General features: G+C 37.9%; 1 protein-coding gene across 11 annotated transcripts in view; it reads right to left on the bottom strand.

The window, feature by feature from the left end:
- Positions 1-23,250, bottom strand: part of LOC147348225 (uncharacterized) — a 247,260-nt gene that overhangs the window by 151,447 nt on the left and 72,563 nt on the right. The window contains exon 3 of one of the 11 annotated variants that reach the window (XR_015151951.1): positions 11,691-17,631. The exons of the other annotated variants lie outside the window; for them this stretch is intronic. The gene's annotated coding sequence lies outside the window, so the exon portion shown is untranslated. Of the gene's footprint in view, positions 1-11,690; positions 17,632-23,250 lie in introns of those variants that run through there. 11 annotated transcript variants of the gene reach the window in all.

The following is a 23,250-nucleotide window of genomic DNA, read 5'->3' as shown; positions in this document are numbered from 1 at the left end:
TGATAAAATTATCAGCAAGGATTCTTCCTTTTCACATCTGTCCTCATTCTGTGGCCCAAGGGAATGAACAATGTTCCAGCCAAGAGAACAGCTATTTCTTGAGATAATAGGTCTGGAAACCCAGCCTCCTCCTCATGGCCCTGTGTGACAACTTCCATCCAGTACTTGGAAAACAAAGATATCCTATGAGAATGGCACAAAACATCTCAGCAAATAATTTACAAGCTGTTTTTTTTTTTAACTCAGATATGAAAAGCAAAATAGTTACCATTTACTGAACACATACTACATATATATGTCAGAGTATCTGAAAAACTGGAAAAGACAAGACAATCTTATTTGTAAAGGGATATTAATTGCATTTTCAAATAATATGCTCAAGATATATATTTTTTCAAATATCTTCTTTAGGACAGCATCGCTCAATTTAAAGCCATGAGTCCAGTTCTAAAAAAAATCCAGAAAAAATGCAATAAATGCTTTAAAAAGTCTGAAATCACAAGGAACATAATGCCCTTATTTTACATCTAGTAGCTATTGTGGTAGAATTCGAGGTGCAATTCCATATTCAGTCCTTTACTGCAAAGCTGCCTATTAGTAACCGTCTATAACTTAATAGTGTCTAGTGTCTCTACTTCAATTTATTTTATTGTCTGTGAGTGCCTAGCATAATACCCTTGAGGCCTAGAATCCTTTCAAGCAAAAAACATGCTGAAAAAAAAATTTCGTTTTGTGGTCACAAGCCTGTCTTCCAAAGAAGTGAAAACATATAAACCTTTGTTATAAAGGTGGATGGTGCAAAATGATTACATTTGGCAGTTTCAATCTAGTCACCAGTGTCCTCTGAAATGTTTAGAGATGTAACTGGCTTTTCTCTATGATTTGAAAAGGGTTAGTGAAAACTTTTTTTTTGTTTGTTCCTTTCCCCAGGGAACTCCAAACACTGAATATCATTCTGGCCTTGATGCCACAATCAGAACTGTTCCCATCTAGCCTCCTGATGAACAAAGTTCAAGGTCCTCTCCTGATGCCTTGAGAATCTGTATCCACATGGCCGCCGCTGCTGCTTTTACATATGCTGAGACTGGTGGAAGTGTTACCTTGCCTGCAAGCCTACACCTTACCAGGACATTTCCACTCGCACATCTCATCACACAGTGTGCTCTGAACTCCAGCTGAATGGTGAGAAGCTATAACCCTTCACTCCCTTCTTTCTCCAGGGACCCTTCCAGGTTAAGAGCATGAGTTCCCAGAGCAATGCCTGGGTTTCCATCCTGGCTTCCCCTATTCCCAGCTATGGGGCCTTTGGGTAGATTAACCTCTAGCATCTCAACTACTTCCTTTGCAAAAGACTGATCAAAAATAATAATTATTCTAGGAATGGTATAAGAAATGAATAAAATATTTCATGTAAGATGTTTTATAGCTTAGAAAAGAGAGAGAATCTATAAATTTGGGATCTTATTAGGCAATCATCTCTGGCTAGGATCCTGGAACTGCAGTCCAAGGCTAAATTTTAGTTTCTGCCTAACTAATCTATGTATTTTTCTTCTTGACTCCAACATTCAATCTCAATTTCTGTCTGTCTTTAGATGCTCAGTTCAGGTCAAACCAGGTCCCATAAAGACTCTGTTCTCTATACTTAAAGGTTGTACCTTTCCCAGCATATCTAGGTTTTTCTTTTTTGGTTGTTGTTTGTTTGTTTTCTAGGCACTGTGCAACATGTGGGATTTTAGTTCCCTGACCAGGGATCAAACCCACACCTCCTGCATTGGGAACATGGAGTATTAACCACTGAACCGCCAGGGAAGTCCCCATTTTTAGTTTCTTCACTCAGGTTTTACTCTTTACCTTCTCACCAATCCACCCATCTTACAATATTAATCCTCTTATTCCATTTATATACTATACTTTTAATTCACAGTTCTTGACTCCTCTACCACTTATTCACAGTAGAATATGAAGTGTTTGCCATATGTAAAACAGGAAAATACCAAGAAAAATAAGACAGAAACAGATTAATTTTTTTGTCTCTTGTCCCGCAGGTTCTAATTGTATGTAATACCATTGTTCTAAAGTTCATATGTGAATCAACATGCATTCTCTTTGAAACATCATGTATCATAAAAAGTTGCATATACTTTTTGTGAGGTTATCAAAGAACTAAAGGAATGCACACATTTACAGATCGAACATCATTGCTGCTTTATACCATGTGTTTTTAATTCTATCCCTCCAAATATGGTGACCTTTCTCATAAGATTATTAAGCAAACATATGGTTATGAATACATATGTACATACATATGTACAAAAGTACAGACCAATCTTATAAAGCAGCAAGTACAGAGGGTAGAAAACACTCTACAATCACCTAACTACCTACTCAGTAAAACGAAACAAAGATTTATCAAAGTCACTTTTATATGCCATTCAGACTGCTATAAAAAACATGATAGACTTTGTGGCTTATAAGCAATGAAACTTATTTCTCACAGTTCAAGAGTTTGGAAAGTCCAAGATAAGGGTCTGGTGGGAGGATGCTTCCTGGTTAATAGGTGGCTGATTTCTCAATGTTCTCACACCTGGAGGGGGCAAGAGAGCTCTCTGGGGCCCCATTCATAATGTCATTGTTCCTATTCACGAGACCTCCACTCTCCTGAATCACATCCCAAAGACCTCACCTCCTAATACAATCACCTTAGGCATTAGGATTTCAACTCATGAGTCAGCAGGTGTGGAGACACAAACACTCAGTCTATTGCAATCATCGATGTGTAATATTTATTGAGCATGGCACCTTTCTTCATGACATTCTGGCAATATGGATCAGATCTCAATAGTTCCCATCTGAATACAACTACTGTCAAGACAGATATTTTAGAATAAGAGAAATAAATATCAAAACTCCGTGATGTTTTATAACCCATTCTCAATTATTTTCTCCCCAAGCCTACCTTAACCAACTTTATAACTAGCATTAGTGGCTTAAAAACTAGGAATCTGAATGCCCTTAAAACACTGCTCTTTCTTTCTGTTCCTCAGTGCATTTATCTGCAGTCAATGTTATCCATACTTTTACATCTTGGTTTTTTTTTTTTTTGTTAAATGTTAGACTAGAATTCACATTGAGTAATTAGAGTGCTTCACAATACACAAAATTATAGTTGTAAATGTATCCAAGAGATTATTTAGAGATTAAAATATATCTTTGCAGATTAGGTAATGTTTTTTCTTTGGAATGCATATAATGAAGACACATTTAAAGTCAAGAGGAATGAATTCACCGATTGACCTTAAATCATCTACTTTTTAAACATTGGAAGCAGACTAAACTATCGAGTTATACAAGTAATTTGTACGTTAAAAAAGAAATAAAGGTGTGTTTTTACTCTGAGGAAAGCATTTATCACTACCTTCAATGCTACCTAGATTATAAAATAATGAATCTACACCTTCCTTGCCTGAATTGATTGGAAGGATCCTAACAACGTGAACAGTATTTTCAAAATGCAATTGATCTTTCCTTTGACTAAAATAAATTACAAAACTGTGGAAATATGTTCACTAATGCTAATGACAGTCTCAACTGTTCAGCAGAAAGCAATGCAACTTGAGTCAGATATTTGCAGGCCAAGACCAATTAAGGTTCAAGGAAATTATCCACAAAATTCAAGTAACAAAAATAATACTTGGACCTGAAGAACTGAGCAACAGAGCTTCTACATTTAAAATAGCCATTCTTCAGGAGAAACAAACTTGGTCTTAAGACTATATATATATTATTTTCCTATAATCATAAGACGCCCAGATCACCTAACTTAGAGAAATTATATATATACATATATATATATATATCTCCATATTATAAAAGTTGGGGGCTTCCCAGGCGGCTCAGATGGTAAAGAATATACCTGCTATGAGAGAGACTTGGGTTTGATTCCTGGGTCAGGAAGATCCCCTGGAGAGGGGAATGGCAATCCACTCCAGGATTCTTGTTTGAGAAATCCCATGGACAGACAAGCCTGGCAGGCTGGTTTCATATTGCCCATACAAATTAGTTGAAATTTGGTGCAGTATGTAATCTGATTTTTTTCCTTCAGCTTTCTTGAGCTAAAATAGGCATGTTCTATGCTCAGTTGTGTCTAACTCTTTGCAACCCCATGGACTGTAGCCCACCAGGCTCCTCTATTCATGGAAATCAAGAATACTGGAGTGGGTAGCCATTCCCTTCTCCAGGGGATCTTCCTGACCCAGGGATTGAATCCACCTCTTTTGCGTCTCCTGAATTGGCAGGCATATATTTTTTACCATTGTGCCACCTGGGAAGCCCTCAAAATAGACATGACATTGTGGAAGTTTAAGGTATACGGAGTAGTGATTTGATATATGCATATATTGCTATAATTGCTATTGCTATAATAAGGTCAATTAACACATTCATCACATAGTTACAGTTTTTTTACATTGTTGTTTCATTTGCTGTGCCATGGCCTCTCTGTGGGTGAAATGTATTTTCCTGGCCCTTGACTTTAGATGTGATTTTATCATTTGCTTTGGTCAATGATAGGCAAGCAGAAGTAACACCATGTCACTGCCAAGGGGGTGTTGAAAAAGAACTGGCATACATTTACTTTCTCTTTTGTACCTCTGCCTCTGCCATATAAAAAGTATAGCCTACCAATCCTGCTGGTCCAAGAACCGTGAGAGACCTGTGGACTAGACCCATGGTCCTACAGTAAGAGATAGAGCTAGCCAGTTACTGCAGCCTAAAGCAGGGCATCCTAACCACACTGAGCCTTGACCAGCCACTTCCCAGCCAACCTTCAGACACATGGTCAGTAATAAATGATTATTATCATTTTAAGCCAGTTTTGAATGTCTGTTACATAGCAAGAATAAATTGATGCAATGGGAGAATAAACAAAACTGAGCTTGACTTACCTAAACCTTATTTACCAGTTCCCTATTCCCATGGCAGGGATAGATTTATATTCTTTAGCTATTTGTTTATTTAATAATCTTATTCAAAAGCTACTGTCAGACATTATATCACATATTTGGGAAACACCGATGAGTAAAAGGAAGTATACATTTATTGATGAATAAAGAATTATATAGCTTAATAACCACTGAGGAGAGGAGTGTATCTACTTTATGAGGACATTAGGACTTCAATTATTGACTTACCTGGTCAGTCAGGGAATACTTCCTGGAGGAAGTGACCCAGTAGCTAAATTTAATGAATAGAGATTCAAGTGCCTCTCTACTCTACGGCAGCAGTGATCTTAGGTTTAGACTGACGATGTAACTCATAAGACACAATATACTTCAACTAGCATCAGGTTGACTGATCACTAGAAAGATACAGAAAGGAAACAATTGAGAATGCCACAACAGCAGCTTTGTAGAGTTTCCATGACTCCCAGGCACACTTTATGTCATTCCACATTTGAGAGAAGCATAGTCATGAAAGACAAGCTAAGCATGTGCAGAACTTCAGGTGTGAAAGGTCCCAGCCCTAAGCTCATTTTGATTTTTATGTGTAGTATTCTAGGCATTCGCTCAGGGCTATGGATTCATGCGCATATTCTCAGCTATATCTCATCATCAACACTACATACTTAAGAAACAGGTGCTGCAGCTAGTCCTGTAGTCACCAACGGACTGTCACTTATTTTGCTCTAATACAAGTCTACTCTCAGAAAGTCCTTGAGTTGACAGTTCAAGAAAAATCAATGGCAATACTCCCATGTCCAGGAGGCCAAAAGAAATGCGAGAACCAGCTACAGACACTTTTAATCCATACAGTTATTCAGAAGTAGGAGCAGGAATGTAGAACATTGAGAACGAAAAAGTTGTGAACAGAAGGAAAAGGGTGCTTTAAAACCCTAAAGTAAGAAGAAAACTCGTCATCACACTGGAACTGAAAATAGTTCAATAGTTAAATTTGAGGGTGATATAATGAAAGATGGGGGCTGAATAAGTAAATAGATATAAGAAGAGATAGCCAAAGCTACATATGATCTTTATTAACTAGAATAAGTATTTGGAATGTCACACTGAGAGGAACCAAGGCTGTGGAGTTACACACATACATATATATACACACATACACTTTCACACACAAAATATACACGTATATTCACACATATGTTTATACATACTACTGCTGCTGCTGCTGCTGCTAAGTCACTTCAGTCGTGTCTGACTGTGTGTGACCCCACAGACATCAGCCCACAAGGCTCCTCTGTCCACAGGATTCTCTAGTCAAGAATACTGGAGTGGATTGCCGTTTTCTTCTCCATATACATACTACATGTTTGTACAGTTCGTTTTTGAAAAAGATTGCTTATGATATGGAGAATGGAATGGATTAGAAAAAGAACATAGACAAAAAGATTAGTTAGAAGGGCATTACCACAATCCAGGCAAAAGATAAAACTAGTCTTGACTATAATAAGGACACATGGACAGAGAGAAATGGTTAGATTAGAAAAAAATATCTAGGGGATAGCATTGACTATAATGGGATTCCCTTGTAGCTCAGTTGGTAAAGAATCTGCGTCTGGTGCAGGAGACCTGGGTTCGATCCCTGGGTCGGGAAGATCCCCTGGAGAAGTAAATGGCAACCCACTCCAGTATTCTTGCCTGGAGAATCCCATGGATAGAGGAGCCCGGCAGGCTGCAGTCCACAGGGTCCCAAGAGTCAGACACGACTTAGCAACTAAAGAGAGCGAGCGATTAGTACATAAGGTTGAAAAAGAAGTTGGAAGGCTCAACTGATTAGACCATGGAACAACAAGGAGAAAGATACATACAGATATCCCTTTTGTTTTGAACCCCTCTCCCGCCTCCCAGTTCACCCCACCCCTCTATTTTGTTACAAAACACTTTATTTGAACTGCATCATATAGTAAATTTCCACTGGCCATCTATTTTACATATGGTAATACATGTTTCCATGCTACTGTCTAAATTCATCCCAAGTTCTGCTTTCCGCATTGTGTCCACAAGTCTGTTGTCTATGTCTTGTCTCTACTAAAGACAACCCTCAGAATGAGAGAAAATAATTGCAAATGAAACAACTGACAAAGGATAATATCCAGAATATATAAGCAGCTCATACAGCTCAACATCAGGAAAACAAACAGCTCAATCAAAATATGTGCCAAAGACCTAAACAGACATTTCTCCAAAGAAGATATACAGATGGCTAAGAAACACATGAACTGAAGAAACATATGAAAAGAAGCTTAGCATCACTGGTTATTAGAGAAATGCAAATCAAAATGACGATGAGGTATCACCTCACACTGGTCAGAATGGTCATCATTAAAACATCTATAAACAATAAATGCTACAGAGGGTTTGGACAAAATGGAACCCTCTTGCACTGTTGGTGGGAATGTAAACTGTCACTATGGAAAGCAGTACGGAGATTCCTTAGAAATCTAGGAATAGAACTACCATATGACCCAAAATGCCACTACCGGGCATAAACTCTGAGAAAATCATAATCGAAAGAGACACATGTACCCAGATGTTCATTGCAGCATTAGATGTCTAGTAGCACCTAGATATCTATTGACGGATGAATAGATAAAGAAACTGTGGTACATTTACATTTACACAATGGAATATTACTCAGCCATAAAAAAGAACACATTTGCATCTGTCCTAATGAGGTGGATAAACACAGAGCCTGTTTCACAGAGTGAAGTGAAAAAGAAAAAATATATAGTATATTAATGCATATATATGGAATCTAGAAAGATGGTGATGATGTAAATCTTTCCAGGGCAGAATGCTATTTTTAAAAAGTTGAATACCTCTCATTTCCTATTCATTTCTAGTACTGTTTTAAGAAGCAATCACTTTTAGTCATTTTAATTCTCCTTTCCTCAACAATTTTCTACATTAGATGTTTGTTCTATTTTTTCTTTATTCATCAAATTCAGTCAGGCCTATTTTATTCTCTGTTATGAACATGATGTAATTAGTTCACATAATAAATTAGTACATTCTTATTCCATTTTGTTCCTGAGTGTGATAATGTTAGTATTAGTTTGCCAAGGCTGCTATCACAAAGAACCAAGAGGCTTAAACAATGGAAATATATATACATATATTTAATAGTTTATACAAAAAATGTATGCTGCTACTAAGTTGCTTCAGTCGTGTCCGACTCTGTGCGACTCCATAGACGGAAGCCCACGAGGCTCCCGCGTCCCTGGGATTCTCCAGGCAAGAACACTGGAGAGGGTTGTCATTTCCTTCTCCAATATGTATAGTTTTTCATAAGATGAGGGTCCATCCTAATGATCTCATTTAACATTACCTCTTTAAAAGCCCAGAGGCTTTCCTGGTGGCTCAGACGGTAAAGTATCTGCCTGCAATGCAGGAGACCCGGGTTCGATCCCTGGATGGGGAAAATCCCCTGGAAAAGGAAATGGCAACCCACTCTAGTATTCTTGCCTGGAAAATTCCATGGACAGAGGAGCCTTGTAGGCTACAGTCCATGGGGTCGCAAAGAGTCGGACACAACTGAGCGACTTCACTTCCTCTTTAAAAGCCCCTCTCAAAATACAGTCATACCTTGAGGTAGGAGGGGTTACACTGCAATATTGTTACTGTGTGAATTCATTACAAAATTAACCAAGATGCCTAGACAGAGAGAATAAAACTATGCTCCTAAGTCTGATCTAATGCAGCTCAAGGGAGAAGTTTTTACATGAGTTTCTGTTTTACTAACTTTCTAGCAATCACATACAATAATAAATCATTTCAATATGTCTCAGAACACAATTGATAGTCATTAGATATTCAGAATCCTAAGTACAGTATAGGCTAAACAGAAACTGTCTTCTTGAAAGCATTCTTCATAGAAAATTGCTTTCATTTGAACTCATTACTTTATAAGTATGTTGCAAAATCTTATTTTACTGAATATTTATGTGAATCACATTGCTGTTTGGATCCTATATCTTCCTTTCTCTTAAACTATTCTTCTGTTTTGCTGGGAGACATCCTCAAGATTTTCTTCATAAAATTTTTTAGAGCCTTTATCAAACATTGGGCAAGAATGTATCAAATTATAAGATTTTTTAAAAAGTCATTCTCTTTGGTGTTTAGTTGGCTTTTCCAATTTAAAGCTAAGTTTTTTTTTCCATGTTTGATATTTTTTTGATTTTATTTTCTTCACTGTTGTATGAATTTGTCCTTTGAATTAAACTTCATGTCTTTTAACATCTCTCTCTCACTCCATGTTTGTTGTGGTTGTGGATTGTGTTATAGCCAATTCTGTTTAATTAATCTTTAAATATATTTCTATTGATCTTTATTCTTACCATTTTTTGGTATTTCTCTTTTTTCTATTGCTGTTTTCTTTATAAATCACATTTTAAAAGAAACTTTACAAAACCTTTGGTTTATTTCATAAAATTCTTTAATATTCCACAGTATAATAAGGACTTATTTTTTAACTGTTTTACTCATTTAATATAATTTTGAGAGAAATTTAAATCAGTTGCTCAGTAAATGATATTGAATTTAAGGTCCAGAGGCTTTTATAAAAATATTCTTAAAACTGCTAGACTTAATAATAGGCCATTTTCAAGGAAAATTATTTTGCAATTGCTTTGAGCAGATGAACTGTTTTTGAGAAAACTACATATATACTCGGGGTAAGAAATGGCAACCCACTCCAGTATTCTTGTCTGGGAAATCCCATGGGCTACAGTCTGGCAGGCTAAAGTCCATGGTGTTGCAGAGTTGGACACAACTAAGCGACTGAGCACACGTGCAGCACACACACACATACATGTATATTATTACATCATTAACCATTTAAGTTTAATTAAGATAAACTCATACAAGTTTGACAAGAATTTATAATTTATAACGATTGCACATAACTGTTTCTTAACAGCAAAGTGTGCATTTAACAAATTTCGAATTTACTAGTTACTTGAGGAGTGGGCTAAACTTTAATTTTTAGCTTGCAGTCAGCAGCTTCTCTTAATATCTAAAGAAATATGAAAATTTAAAGAGATTATAAAAATCTGCACTGAATAATTTACATCAAAGTATAACTTGAATATCGGAGCAAGAATAATTTTACATCTCTTGAATGATCTGTTCATGTTAAGAAAAGGTAAATTAACTTATTTTAACTGAACACCTGGCTGTTAGTAAGCATAAAAACCCATTTATTTTACAATCATAAAATAGTTTTTTTTCCCCTATGGCATACATTGTTACTTTTGTTCTTTGTTCTAGAGTACTGAGTTGATCTGTACACTACTCAGAATTCTTAAACTTTGAGCTACAGTCCATGACTGGTGTGGATGTTACACCTTTTGGGATAAGTGTGTCTGCAAAATTAAAAAAGTAGAAAAAGAGTTTATGGGAACATAGGGTAGATGATGAGAGGTACAGAGAATTGCTTAGAAATGTCCATTTTCCATATCTTACTACCTTCAGATTCCAGATTTCCCCTGAGAGGTCAATGTGCTGATCCTTTCTTGCAGCTTAAGAGAGGCAATTAACACCATGGCTACTGTAGTGTAGGAAAGAGTGCTGGAGAGGGTTTTTCTTCTTGACCTAAATAAGCACAGGTATGCAAAGAAACCACTATTGAATTCAGCCCCTTTTCCCTATTCCTCTCCCCAAAAAAGTTTCAATAGCTGGTGGCACAGCAGCAGTCACCATATGAACATGAATATTAAAACACACATGTTAAAAACAGTGAACAAAATAATTAGGAGGAGTAAGTGGTCACGTATAGATGTGAGAGTTGGACTGTGAAAAAAGCTGAGCGCCGGAGAATTGATGCTTTTGAACTGTGGTGTTGGAGAAGCCTCTTGAGAGTCCCTTGGACTGCAAGGAGATCCAACCAGTCCATCCTAAAGGAGATCAGTCCTGGGTATTCATTGGAAGGACTGATGTTGAAGCTGAAACTCCAATACTTTGGCTACCTCATGCAAAGAGTTGACTCATTGGAAAAGACCCTGATGCTGGGAGGGATTGGGGGCAAGAGGAGAAGGGGACGACAGAGGACGAGATGGCTGGATTGCATCACCGACTCAATGAACATGAGTCTGAGTGAACTCTGGGAGTTGGTGATGGACAGGGAGGCCTGGTGTGCTGTGATTCACGGGGTCTCAAAGAGTCAGACACGACTGAACGACAGAACTGAACTGAACTGAAGATATACTGTGTGCTTCATCAGCAAGAGAACCAACCCTCAATATTAGAGAATCCCTGTGGCACTGGTGGCTCAGATGGCAAAGAATCTGCCTGCAATGAGGAAGACCTGTGTTTGATTGCTGGGCTGGGAAAATCTCCTGGAGAAGGGAATGGCAACCCACTCCAGTATTCTTGCCTGGCAGGCTATAGTCCATGGGATCACAAAGAGCTGGACACAACTGAGTGACTAGCACTTTCACTTCACTTTTCTTTTACTTCTAATATATAATTTTTTTAAATAAAAAATAAATTTTTTAACTAAAAAGGAGATACCAATATTATCTAAAGTGTGACTATAAAATAAAATCAATAAATTTAAACTTGTACATATTAGCAATTTGTTGCTGAGTAACAAATTACTCTAAAACTTAATGGCTCAAAATAATAATAATGTTTCCTAACTTCTCACAATAACACAGGGTCAGGACTGTAAGAGTGGTTTTGCTGGGCATTTCTGGCTTCATGAGGTTTGGTCATACGTGTGAGTGCTGTAGTCATCTGCAGCCTTAAGTGGGGCTGAGGGATCTGCTCTCAGGGTGGCTCACTGACATAGCTGGCAAGTCATGCTGTCTATGGGGGGTTCTATCTCACACAGATTCCCACACAAGGCTATCTGAGTTACTTCACAACCTGGCAACTGTCTTTCCCTAATGCAAGTAATTCAACAGAGTCAGATAAAAGCTATCCTTGTTTACCATCTGTTCTTAGGAACTCTGTAGCATCACTTTTACCTCATTCCATTCAGTAGTAACAACTCAAAAGCTCAACTTATATTCAGGGGGAGGGGAATTAGCCTCCAACTTTAGAAGAGTAGCACATCCAAGAATTTATAGGATGTTAAAAAAAAAAAAATTACCATAGGATGGTAAAGGATCTTTCTGTCCCTGCTAGCTTCTAGCCTACCAACTTTCCCTCCATGAATTCCCTGTCCCCACATCAAGACATACACACACACACTTACACACCAACACACATATTTCCCCTATCTTTCCTTTGCCTCAAAAAAAAAAAAAAAAAACCTCCCCCTAGATTGAATGTAAAAAGAATACAGCTTTATGGTTCCACAAAGCATTTAAATAAGACGATGCTTTATTTCAAGTAAAAAAAAAAAAGAGATTCAAGTTCTCCAGAGAATTCATTATTGGGCAGTAGCAAAATATCATCAAAGGTCATGGCTTATTATAATAAAAATCACAGCATGCTTTTTGACTCAAATCAAATTCCTTGAAATACAGCATCTACACCAGCAAGAGGTAGATATACTGGGGTTAACATGTGGCAAGTATTGCTCTGACCCCTGATTCTGGTACTAAATGATGTGTGACTATAAGGAAAAGAGACCAATTTCTGTAAGCTTGGCTTGAGGAGCAGTTTCTTTACAGTCTTACCATCTGCTGCTAGTTAAAATTTGTGTGCCTGCAAAATGGTATTTTTAATCCCCACCCCTCTATCCCCCTTTAAATGCTATAATGAACAAGAAGAATTATTGAAAATGAGAACTATTTCCATACATATTCCAAACCACTCATTAATGAGACTAGAGTACCAATTTCAATTTTGAAATCATGCTTCAGCTTTCAACATACTAGAAAATGTTAACTGATTATGAATTATGGCATCATGTTAAAAATGCCTTTTGATGCTTGATGATGGTGAAAAACGGATCATACCTCTGTTTTAATGATTAGTTGCAGTCTTGACAAAAATCTCTGCATGTTTCAGAGTAATAATTTTGGAAAAAAATCTAGTTAGCTTTTAGTATTAGTTAAGGATGCACTGGTCTTCAGATCATTTCAAGTGACTAGAAAATTACAGAGACACACATGTAGGAAACAGAATCTAGAGTTTTAGGATGCAAGGAAACTAACCTAGAGTGTAGCTAGTGTGTGGAAGATATATAACCATCACTGAATGTCTTTCGTATTTACTCATGTGATATTTCAGGTCTTTCAGGCTGCTTGGACAACTTTACATCCTATTATTAATAGCCTTTAGTCATTTACATTACACTCAAGTAATTAAAGAAGTTCCACTTATGGTGATTTGCCAAGGCAGGAACTGGCCTCTGCCTTATACCATCTTCTCCACAATTTTTTGTCTATTCTGGGTAAAAATTAACCATCGCCACTAATAAACAGCCTCAGTGGGTTGAATGAGACCACAGCTTTCAGGGGAAAGCTCTGCAGAGAGAAGAAGCAAAATTGTTCAACGTCTACTGCATAAGCACATATCAAAGCTCTGCTTGTGTCACATGTCATGTCTGCTAGCAATCCATGGCCAAACAAATGACTTTGCTAAATTCAAAGTCAAAAGGAGAAATATACTTACGTCATGAATGTACATGGATAGGACATAAATATTTTTAATATTAATCTAATCTAGCACAATGAAGTCTAAAATTAAGGCTCTTTAAAACCAAACTCACAGAATAAATAATACTGTAAGCTATCTTTACTGGCAAAATTATACATTTCAGAACAGTTCGGACATAATACTGCTTTTAGGGTATTAGTTATTTATGCAATTTAATTTGGACTTATTGATAAAAAAAATAATTGATCCCAATGAACATAGTGATTTAAATAATTCATAATAGAGGAAAACAATAGAATGGGAAGGACTAGAGATCTCTTAAAGAAAATTAGACATTCCAAGGGAATATTTCATGCAAAGATGGGCTCAATAAAGGACAGAAATGGTATGGACCTAACAGAAGCAGAAGATATTAAGAAGAAGTGGCAAGAATACATAGAAGAACTATACAAAAAAGATCTTCATGACCCAGATGATCACGATGGTGTGATCACTCACCTAGAGCCAGACATCCTGGAATGGGAAGTCAAGTGGGGCTTAGGAAGCATCACTACGAACAAAGCTAGTGGAGGTGATGGAATTCCAGTTGAGCTATTTCAAATCCTAAAAGATATTGTGAAAGTGCTGCACTCAACATGCCAACAAATTTGCAAAATGCAGCAGTGGCCACAGGACTGGAAAAGGTCAGTTTTCATTCCAATCCCAAAGAAAGGCAATGCCAAAGAATGTTCAAACTACTACACAATTGCACTCATCTCACACGCTAGTAAAGTAATGCTTAAAATCTCCAAGCCATGCTTCAACAATATGTGAACCGTGAACTTCCTGATGTTCAAGCTGGTTTTAGAAAAGGCAGAGGAACCAGAAATCAAGTTGCCAACATCCGCTGGATCATAAAAAAAGCAGAGTTCCAGAAAAACATCTATATATGCTTTATTGACTATGCCAAAGCCTTTGACTGTGTGGATCACAACAAACTGTGGAAAATTCTGAAAGAGATGGGAATACCAGACCACCTAACCTGCCTCTTGAGAAACCTGTATGCAGGTCAGGAAACAACAGTTAGAACTTGATATGGAACAACAGACTGTTTCCAAACAGGAAAAGGAGTATGTCAAGGCTGTATATTGTCACCCTGCTTGTTTAACTTATATGCAGAGTATATCATGAGAAAAACTGGGCTCTGTGAAGCACAAACTGGAATCAAGATTGCCAGCAGAAATATCAATAACCTCAGATATGCAGATGACACCACCCTTATGGCAGAAAGTGAAGAAGAACTAAAGAGCCTCTTGATGAAAGTGAAAGAGGAGAGTTAAAAGTTGGCTTAAAGCTTGACATTCAGAAAACTAAGATCACGGAATCCGATCCCATCGCTTCATGGCAAATAGATGGGGAAACAGTGACAGACTTTATTTTTGGGGGCTCCAAAATCACTACAGATGGTGACTGCAGCCATGAAATTAACAGACGCTTACTCCTTGGAAGGAAAGTTATGACCAACATAGACAACTTATTAAAAAGCAGAGACATTACTTTGTCAACAAAGGTCCGTCTAGTCAAGGCTATGGTTTTTCCAGTAGTCAAGTATGGATGTGAGAGTTGGACTATAAAGAAAGCTGAGTGCCAAAGAACTGATGTTTGAATTGTGGTATTGGAGAAGACTCTTGAGAGTCCCTTGGATTGCTAGGAGATCCAACCAGTCCATCCTAAAGGAGATCAGTCCTAGGTGTTCATTGGAAGACTGATGTTGAAGCTGAAACTCCAATACTTTGGCCACCTGATGTGAAGGACTGACTCATTAGAAAAGACCCTGATGCTGGGAAAGATTGATGGTGGGAGGAGAAGGGGATGATCGAGGATGAGATGGCTGGAAGGCATCACCGACTCAATGGACAGGAGTTTGGGTAAACTCCAGGAGTTGGTGATGGACAGGGAGGCCTGGCATGCTGCAGTCAATGGGCTTGCAAAGAGTCGGACTTGACTGAGTGATTGAACTGAATATCCTAATCAATGTCTCTGTTTATTCGATGATGCTGAATAAATTAGTATTGGTGGCTAATTTCTGAACAGATTATCAGCATTATCACCATTTCATCAATAATCAAGTCTTCATTTTGGCCATACTACTTAAATGTACTCTATTTGGTGCTGAGGATATAATATAAACAGAGATAAAATGGTTCTCAGTGTCATGGGACTTGTGAGTGGAAAGCCAACACATTAAGTAACTGTGATTTTTTTAAAGTTAATATAGAAAAGCTTGATATAAAGAAAAATATAGGATTCTACGAAAGCTTACAGCAAGGAGAATTGTAACTTCCAAAGTCAGGAAAGGTCATTGTAAGAAAGTAGCATTTCAGTTGCACTTGAAGGGCAGAAGAATATGGCAGATGGAAGGAGCGGGAGAGCTACTCCTAGCTTGGAATGAACATATCTTTTGTGAATAGCTACCAGAAGTGCTAAATTCCAAGTGGCTTCAATGTGGACTAATAGGAAGGTAAATGATACAAATGTAAGCTGAAGAGGGCGATAAAGCTGAGGTCATGAAGAACCTCTCAGGAATATGGCATCTGCTAAAAGCCTCAGTCATCAGCACCTTTTGAAAGGTTTTAGAAAGTGTAACATGGAGGTGGAGAACAGGGATGGGTGGATGAAAGTTCACTGCATGCGTGTAATTCTTAGGGAGAATAAGAAGATATTAGGGTGTGGGGTGCAAAGCGGTGGTGAAGAAGCAATGGGAAAAAATGCAAATAGAAAAGCTAGTTTGAGTTACTCCAACAGTCCCTTCAACATCAAACAACAGACAATTTATTGACAATAACAGACAATAACTGCAAAGACCCAGCATTTTTCAGATCAGGCAACTTCTGCCATTAGCAATTTTTTACTGGCTTTCTCCTTTGTCCACCACCTGATACCATATTGCTGTCATCAACTTTTCCCACTGCAGTCATTTCTAATCTACCCTTTTGCACTTTAGGACTGTTGGGTGCCAGAGAAGAACTCTTTTATTGATTAAATATGGAGTTGGGTTTAAGAACAGCATGGCTGGCTTTGCTCGTCTCAGTAAAGAGTAGATATAGGGATAGAAAGAGTTGCATGTTCCCCCATCCAAAGGGAATTTAAGAGTCTCTGTTATATGTGCTGAGATCTGAATTAATGTATTACTGACACCAAAACCACGATGTGCCATACTTGTCAGTTGTCGCTGTCCTTACAAAGACTGAGACTTGCCATCAAACAAAATGCTCTAAAAGGGCAGAATATTCCAAGTAAGTATTACTGAGGTAAATTCTGTGGCCTCAAGTTAAAAGCAAACAAAGACAAACAGATTTCCAAACAAAGACAGTATTATTTCTTATTACAATAAAATATTTTACAGAAAGGGAGAAGTTTTATATTAGAAAACAGATGTCTAAAATCACTTTAAATGACTTATTTCCTTTCCAGATATTACTTCTGCTGTGTAGCCTAAGTACCAAGAATGATCTAATGTCCTCGTTCAAACTATCCAAGAAACAGCTAAAGAATTTTAATTCCAAGATACTGCTGGGCTATCAATATTTTAGAACACTTGGGTGTTTTATAAACTTGTTTCCTTCACATAGAAGACAAATATAGATCAAGCCTAAATCTTTTCAGCTAGGTAGTTTTCCTTAAGTTCTCATGAATGTTAATTTTGAAGTTTATTGATGCATCAGGTAGAGAATTAACTGCCAGCCCTGCAGATCATGGAGTACAGATCTATGGACTCAATTACTCTGTCTCCAATGCAGGCAGGCCCTAGTGCAAGTCTATTTGGCTGTACCACAGTCAACGAGCTCTGCATACTAAACTTAGGTTTCCTTCTACCACAGAACTTATGCTTGCATGCTATAAATTAAACCAGGCAAGTTACTATTTTCTAGATATATCATGGCTCAGCGGGTAACGAATTTGCCTGCAATGCAGGAGATATAGGTTTGATCATTGGGTCAGGAAGATCCCCTGGTGGAGGTCATGGTAACCTGCTCCAGTGTTCTTGCTTGGAGAATCCCATGGACAGAGGAATCTGGTGAGCTACAGTCTAGAGGGTCGCAAAGAGGTGGACATAACTGAGCACAGCACACCCAGATACCAGATAACCAGATACATCACTGGAAAATCGATCACTCATGTAAAATCCAACAGGGGACATTTTATATACACACGTGACATGTACTCTTTCTTTTCCAACTCCTCTCTCAAAGAGAAAGGGTCAGAGAAGAAGGGAGAAGAAATAAATACTAAGCCTTTGGAGGGAAAGAGTCCTACTTTTGACTGACGAAGACGACTGACGCTTCTATTCCTTGCAGTGGTGGGGAGAAGCACGGTGCCAACAGTTTTCTTGGTCCCTCCCCAAGTAATCTCAGGTCATCTTCTGCTACCATATGCACATAGTTTCTTATACATTTCTATTAACATTTTTCTCCATCATTAGTTCATAACTTCTTGAAATAAGACACATTTTATTAATCTCTCTTTCTATGACTTAGCGATAAGTGTTGCACACAGTAAGTCCACAATAAACATTACTGAAAAAATATTTTATGAAATCAAGTTCAGTCTCCTTCTTGGAAGGTCTAATTTCATTGACTCAACTATCGCATTGGTTTATTTTGAGATATTTTGGAAAATGAGAGTATACACGATGAAATAATTATGAAAATATTTTGAAAACTGCTTCATATTTTATAGCTTACACTGATGCTTTATACCATTATCACAGTAGGAAAGGAAACTCTGGCACTAGAAAAGGCAACAAAACATAATGAGTAGTGATTCTTTTTTAGTTTATATTTGTTTCACTATTCATAATGATTACTTTGCTACTATTCTCAATTATTATGGATGCTAAAATGCATTTAATAGCTATCACAACACCAAATATATTCCTCAGCATTGAACAAATATCTGAATTTATAGTTTTTATTATAGTTTGCTTTTCCCCCCATTTCTATAGAAATATGTAGCTATGTTATTTTATTATTCTCTTGAGGGTTTAATTCTTCCTCAGGCATGAGGGAAAAGTCAGTACTAAGCAAATTATACTATTTTTTATATATAAGAAATGAGCAGATACTATCATTACTAGTATTTTTTCTCACTGTGACTCATGTTGCCATACTTATCAAATGGTTAAGTCATTTGTATCAAGAACAATAACATTGGCCAGTAGAGATGATACTTGTCTTTGAAGAGGTTAGTTACAAATACATACGGCCAAATAAGCATTTAGTAATAATATGAACTATTATTTTTACATAATAATACTTATTAAGTATTATAATTTTAAGTATTGTACTTAATAATAAGGCTTAGTATTAACTATTATCAATATTCCATTGAAAAAAAATCTGATATTAAAAATGTCAGCTAGAATAAGCAATAAAGGAATTAGAAATCCTGGGAGAAGATATAATATGAAAGTTTAATAGACATTACATGTTCATAAGGGAGCACTGGTAAGAAAATGAGCTGTGCTGTGCTAAGTTGGTTCATTTGTTTATGACTCTCTGCAACTCCATGAACTGTAGCCCGCCAGACTTCTTCTGCAGAATTCTCCAGCCAAGAATACTGGCATGGGTTGTCATGCCCTCCTCCAGGAGATCTTCCCGACCCAGGGATTGAACTTGAGTCTCTTATGTCTCCTGGATTGGTACGTGGGTTCTTTACTACTAGCACCACCTGGGAAGCCCAAGGATCATAATATAATTTGGAAACCATTTCCTTAATTAGATTGAAAACTAAGCTCCCACGACTGTTAAGAATCATACTGTTCAAAATGAAATGAAATGAGTAAGAGTTTCTGGTAAGAGCTACCCCATCTTGTGCTGTATGCTCAGCATCAGTCATTGAAACCACTGACTTGCAGACAAAAGTGCATCCTGAGTAGTGGGAATGGATTTGTGATAAGCATCCCAGCATTTCCTAATAGTTCCTGGGATCTTGGCTGAACTCAATAAGGCAGTAATGTGAAACTAAGTCTTTACAATCAGAATTGATCCCATAACATTGAACTTATTTTTGCCACGCTATCAAGCACAGCAACAACTAATCAATTGGCCAAGCTTCGAGATAATGAACAACCACTCTCTATCAACAGAAAAGTCTTCCTATAGAAGTAACCTCCTAAGCAGATTCCTTCAAATAACTTTATAGAGCAGTTTAGCCTCTTTCCTAAGGCTAATTTTCCCTCTGATAAACACCCTGAAGGAATGACTTTAAATCTCAAAGCTATTGTTTAAAATAGTCAATGACAATGATATATGCCATTTTGTGTGCATTCCTTTGTATGTTTCCAAAGCACTTGCAATAAGATTTGGATAAATGTTAATTATGACAGAGAAAACCAGGCTGGAATAAAAAAATGTATTTTAACAGTATGTCTATAAATACTTCCACACATTTTTCTTATTTCTTTTTGTTAAATGTTCAATTACCTTTAACAAGAGCACCATGTTTGAGATTAAATTGCAAAGACGGTTAAAAGGAAAATTATGATTAGGAAGAGTTTCTACTAGATATGATGGTCAATGCCAAGCCTCAAATTAATAGATCCTTCATGTCTTTAAATGTGGCCCTAAAGATTAAAGTTGTGATTGAGATTTTAAGTAGCATGAACATTCATGATAATTAATTAGTGAAAATATATGTGATCACTTACACTATATATTTTCCTACTGACAGAGTCATTTCCTAGGCAGGTTGATAAGAAATCTAGGGGTCTCCAAGGAGAGAGGGGTCTGAAATTCTCAAGGAGGAACAAAGGACAAACTTTTTTGTCCCACTACATTCCTTAGGATTATATAACAATAATGTATCCTGTTTAAGGACAGTCTCTGGAAAAAACCTTCTGGTTAATCCTGTTATCTTAAGGTGTAAATTAGGAGAGTAGGTCTAGTGAGTTCTTTACAACCTCCAGACATTCTTTTGATTCACTGTAATAACTAATTAGGGAGAAGGCAATGACACCCCGCTCCAGAACTCTTGACTGGAAAATCCCATGGACGGAGGAGCCTGGTAGGCTGCAGTCCATGGGGTCGCTAAGAGTCGGACATGACTGAGTGACTTCACTTTCACTTCTCACTTTCATGCGTTGGAGAAGGAAATGGCAACCCACTCCAGTGTTCTTGCCTGGAGAATCCCAGGGACGGGGGAGCCTGGTGGGCTGTCGTCTATGGGGTCACACAGAGTTGGACACGACTGAAGCGACTTAGCAGCAGCAGCAATAACTAATCAGAGAGTCTATAACTCCATGGCTAACACTAGCAAGGGGGTACTCTTTCTGCCCCCTTCTGATATCTATGTCAGAAGCTTTCTCTATCTCCTTTATACTTTAATAAAACTTTATTATACAAAAGCTCTGAGCAATCAAGCCTCATCTCTGGCTCCGGATTGAATTCTTCTCCTCCAGAGACCAAGAATCCTGGTGTCTTTGCGTGGTTCAGCAACAACCTTTCACTACCAGTTTTTATGATATTCAGAATTTACATTCTACAAACAAATAGATGGATTTGTCTTATTCTCCTTAAATATATTTCTTTCAAAAGAGTTTATTTTATTTTATTTTTTAACTTTACAATATTGTATTGGTTTTGCCCCTTCCAACCTTATCATTTATCCTCCTAAAAAATTTGAGGCAAGTTTCCATTTCTAAATGTACAGTGGAAATCATCGCTACTGAAAAGGGGAAGAACAATCCGAACTGCTGGAGCAGCTTAAACATTTCAACTGAGCAACACACCAGGCCAAATGAAGTATCAATTTCTCTTTGGCACACATGCACGTGCACGCACATGCACACACACACACACAGTTTCTGTGCTCATACTCCTGCTAATCACATACAAGTGACGATGTTCTCTAAAGCTCACTACAGAACCCCAGCCTTATCACAAAATTCAGGCACAGCAGAAAAACTGATGTCATTCGCAAATGATTTTTGTCTTTATTTTTCCTTTTGTGCTTCCCTAATTGCCAGACACACTTACTCAAGCAAACTATCATCCTAAAACATGGGATCAAGAAAGGTGTTGCAGGGAGGCTAAAAAAAAAAAGTCTCTGTAAATATTCTTTTTGTTCTCCAACATTTTGTGCTTTCCTGTTTCTCACAATGGAAAACGCATTTCCACAATGTGTTCTGTAGCTGTTTCTCAGGATCTTCTGAGAGACAGGCCATTTATTATGACATGTTGCGCTGTGCTTAGTTGCTCAGTCATGTCCAACTCTTTGTGACCCCACAGACTGTAGCTCGCCAGGCTCCTCTGGGGGGGGGGGGGCTACAGAATCCATAGGGATTCTCCAGGCAAGAGTACTGGAGTGGGTTGCCATGCCCTCCTCCAGGGGATCTCCCCAAGCCAGGGATTGAACCCAGGTCTTTCACTTTGCAGGTGGATTCTTTACCAACTGTGCCACCAGGGAAGCCCATGATGATGGAACATACTAAGATGGTCCCTTTTTGCAGTATATGTCAGAGCCCTCAGAACTTCTACTGTTCATTCCACATGGATCCTGGCCTGCATGTCTGCCCTGCTAGGGATCATCTTGGTTCCCTCATGGTGTCTAACAGGCTCTCAACTCAGAATTAAGCAGATGTGAAACTCAAAGGCTCAGGGGTGCCTTTCTTTCTCTACGTGTATGCTGCTCCACTCTTTAACCTTTATTGAAGCAACTTCTTAAAGTGTTTAGGGAGGACAGTGCAAAGATCATCCCCAACGTATTAGGGAAGTGGTAAGATCAAGTCTTTCCTAGTGCTCCCCTAACCCGACCCCCATTCCACTTCATCTATTCACAAGCACCCCCTCAGGCATGCTAGGTTCTGAGCCTCCAAGCAAGAAGATGGACAAAGGAATGAATCTAAGGCAGCTTTCCTTTGCAGTTTTTCTCTCCTCTCTTTACTCCAGCTCTGTGACCACTGACAAGTGGAAGGAGAAAAGGCAAACAAAAAAGTGGGGGGGGATATAAATTGGGAGAAGAGATATATAATATTAATACAATAAAACGTGCTAATCTCTTCCATTTTTGTTTGGGAGAAAGGGGCACACATTTTCACCCACATTCAGCTTTTCTTGTATTCTTATTCTGTTTGCCATATGGTCCTAATTTCGATGAAACACAGAAGCCTTCCAGAACACGCAAATAAGTAGATGGCTCTTAAGACTAGTGGACACAAAAGCATTTGAAGGGCTTCTTTGAAATGCTGATTTATGACATCAGCAACCCTTTCCTTCTTTCATTACTCAGTAAATCTACTGCGCAACTCTAAGAATATGCATTTAAAACAAAACAAAAAAAAACTTTTGCTGATTCTCACATACCTGATGATGTAATCACAACTGAGAATCATTATTTTTTGTTGTTCAAGTTGCTAAATCATACCCAACTCTTGCAACTCAATGGACTGTAGCTGATCAGACCATCTGTTCATGGGATTTTCCAGGCAAGAATATTGGGAGTATGTTGCCATTTCTTTCTCCAGGGGATCTTCCCAACCCAGGGAGAATCACTGTCCTGCTGCTGCTACTAAGTCGCTTCAGTTGTGTCTGACTCTGTGCAACCCCATAGACAGCAGCCCACCAGGCTCCCCTATTCCTGGGATTCTCCAGGCAAGAACACTGGAGTAGGTTGCCATTTCCTTCTCCAATGCATGAAAGTGAAAAGTGAA

Source organism: Bos grunniens, chromosome 22, assembly GCF_055505025.1.
Source record: "Bos grunniens cultivar Pamir isolate PY7600 chromosome 22, Bosgru_T2T1.0, whole genome shotgun sequence".
Classification (NCBI taxonomy): domain Eukaryota; kingdom Metazoa; phylum Chordata; class Mammalia; order Artiodactyla; family Bovidae; genus Bos; species Bos grunniens.
The sequence above is the reverse complement of the archived record's forward strand: the minus strand, read 5'-3'. Positions and strand labels throughout refer to the sequence as shown.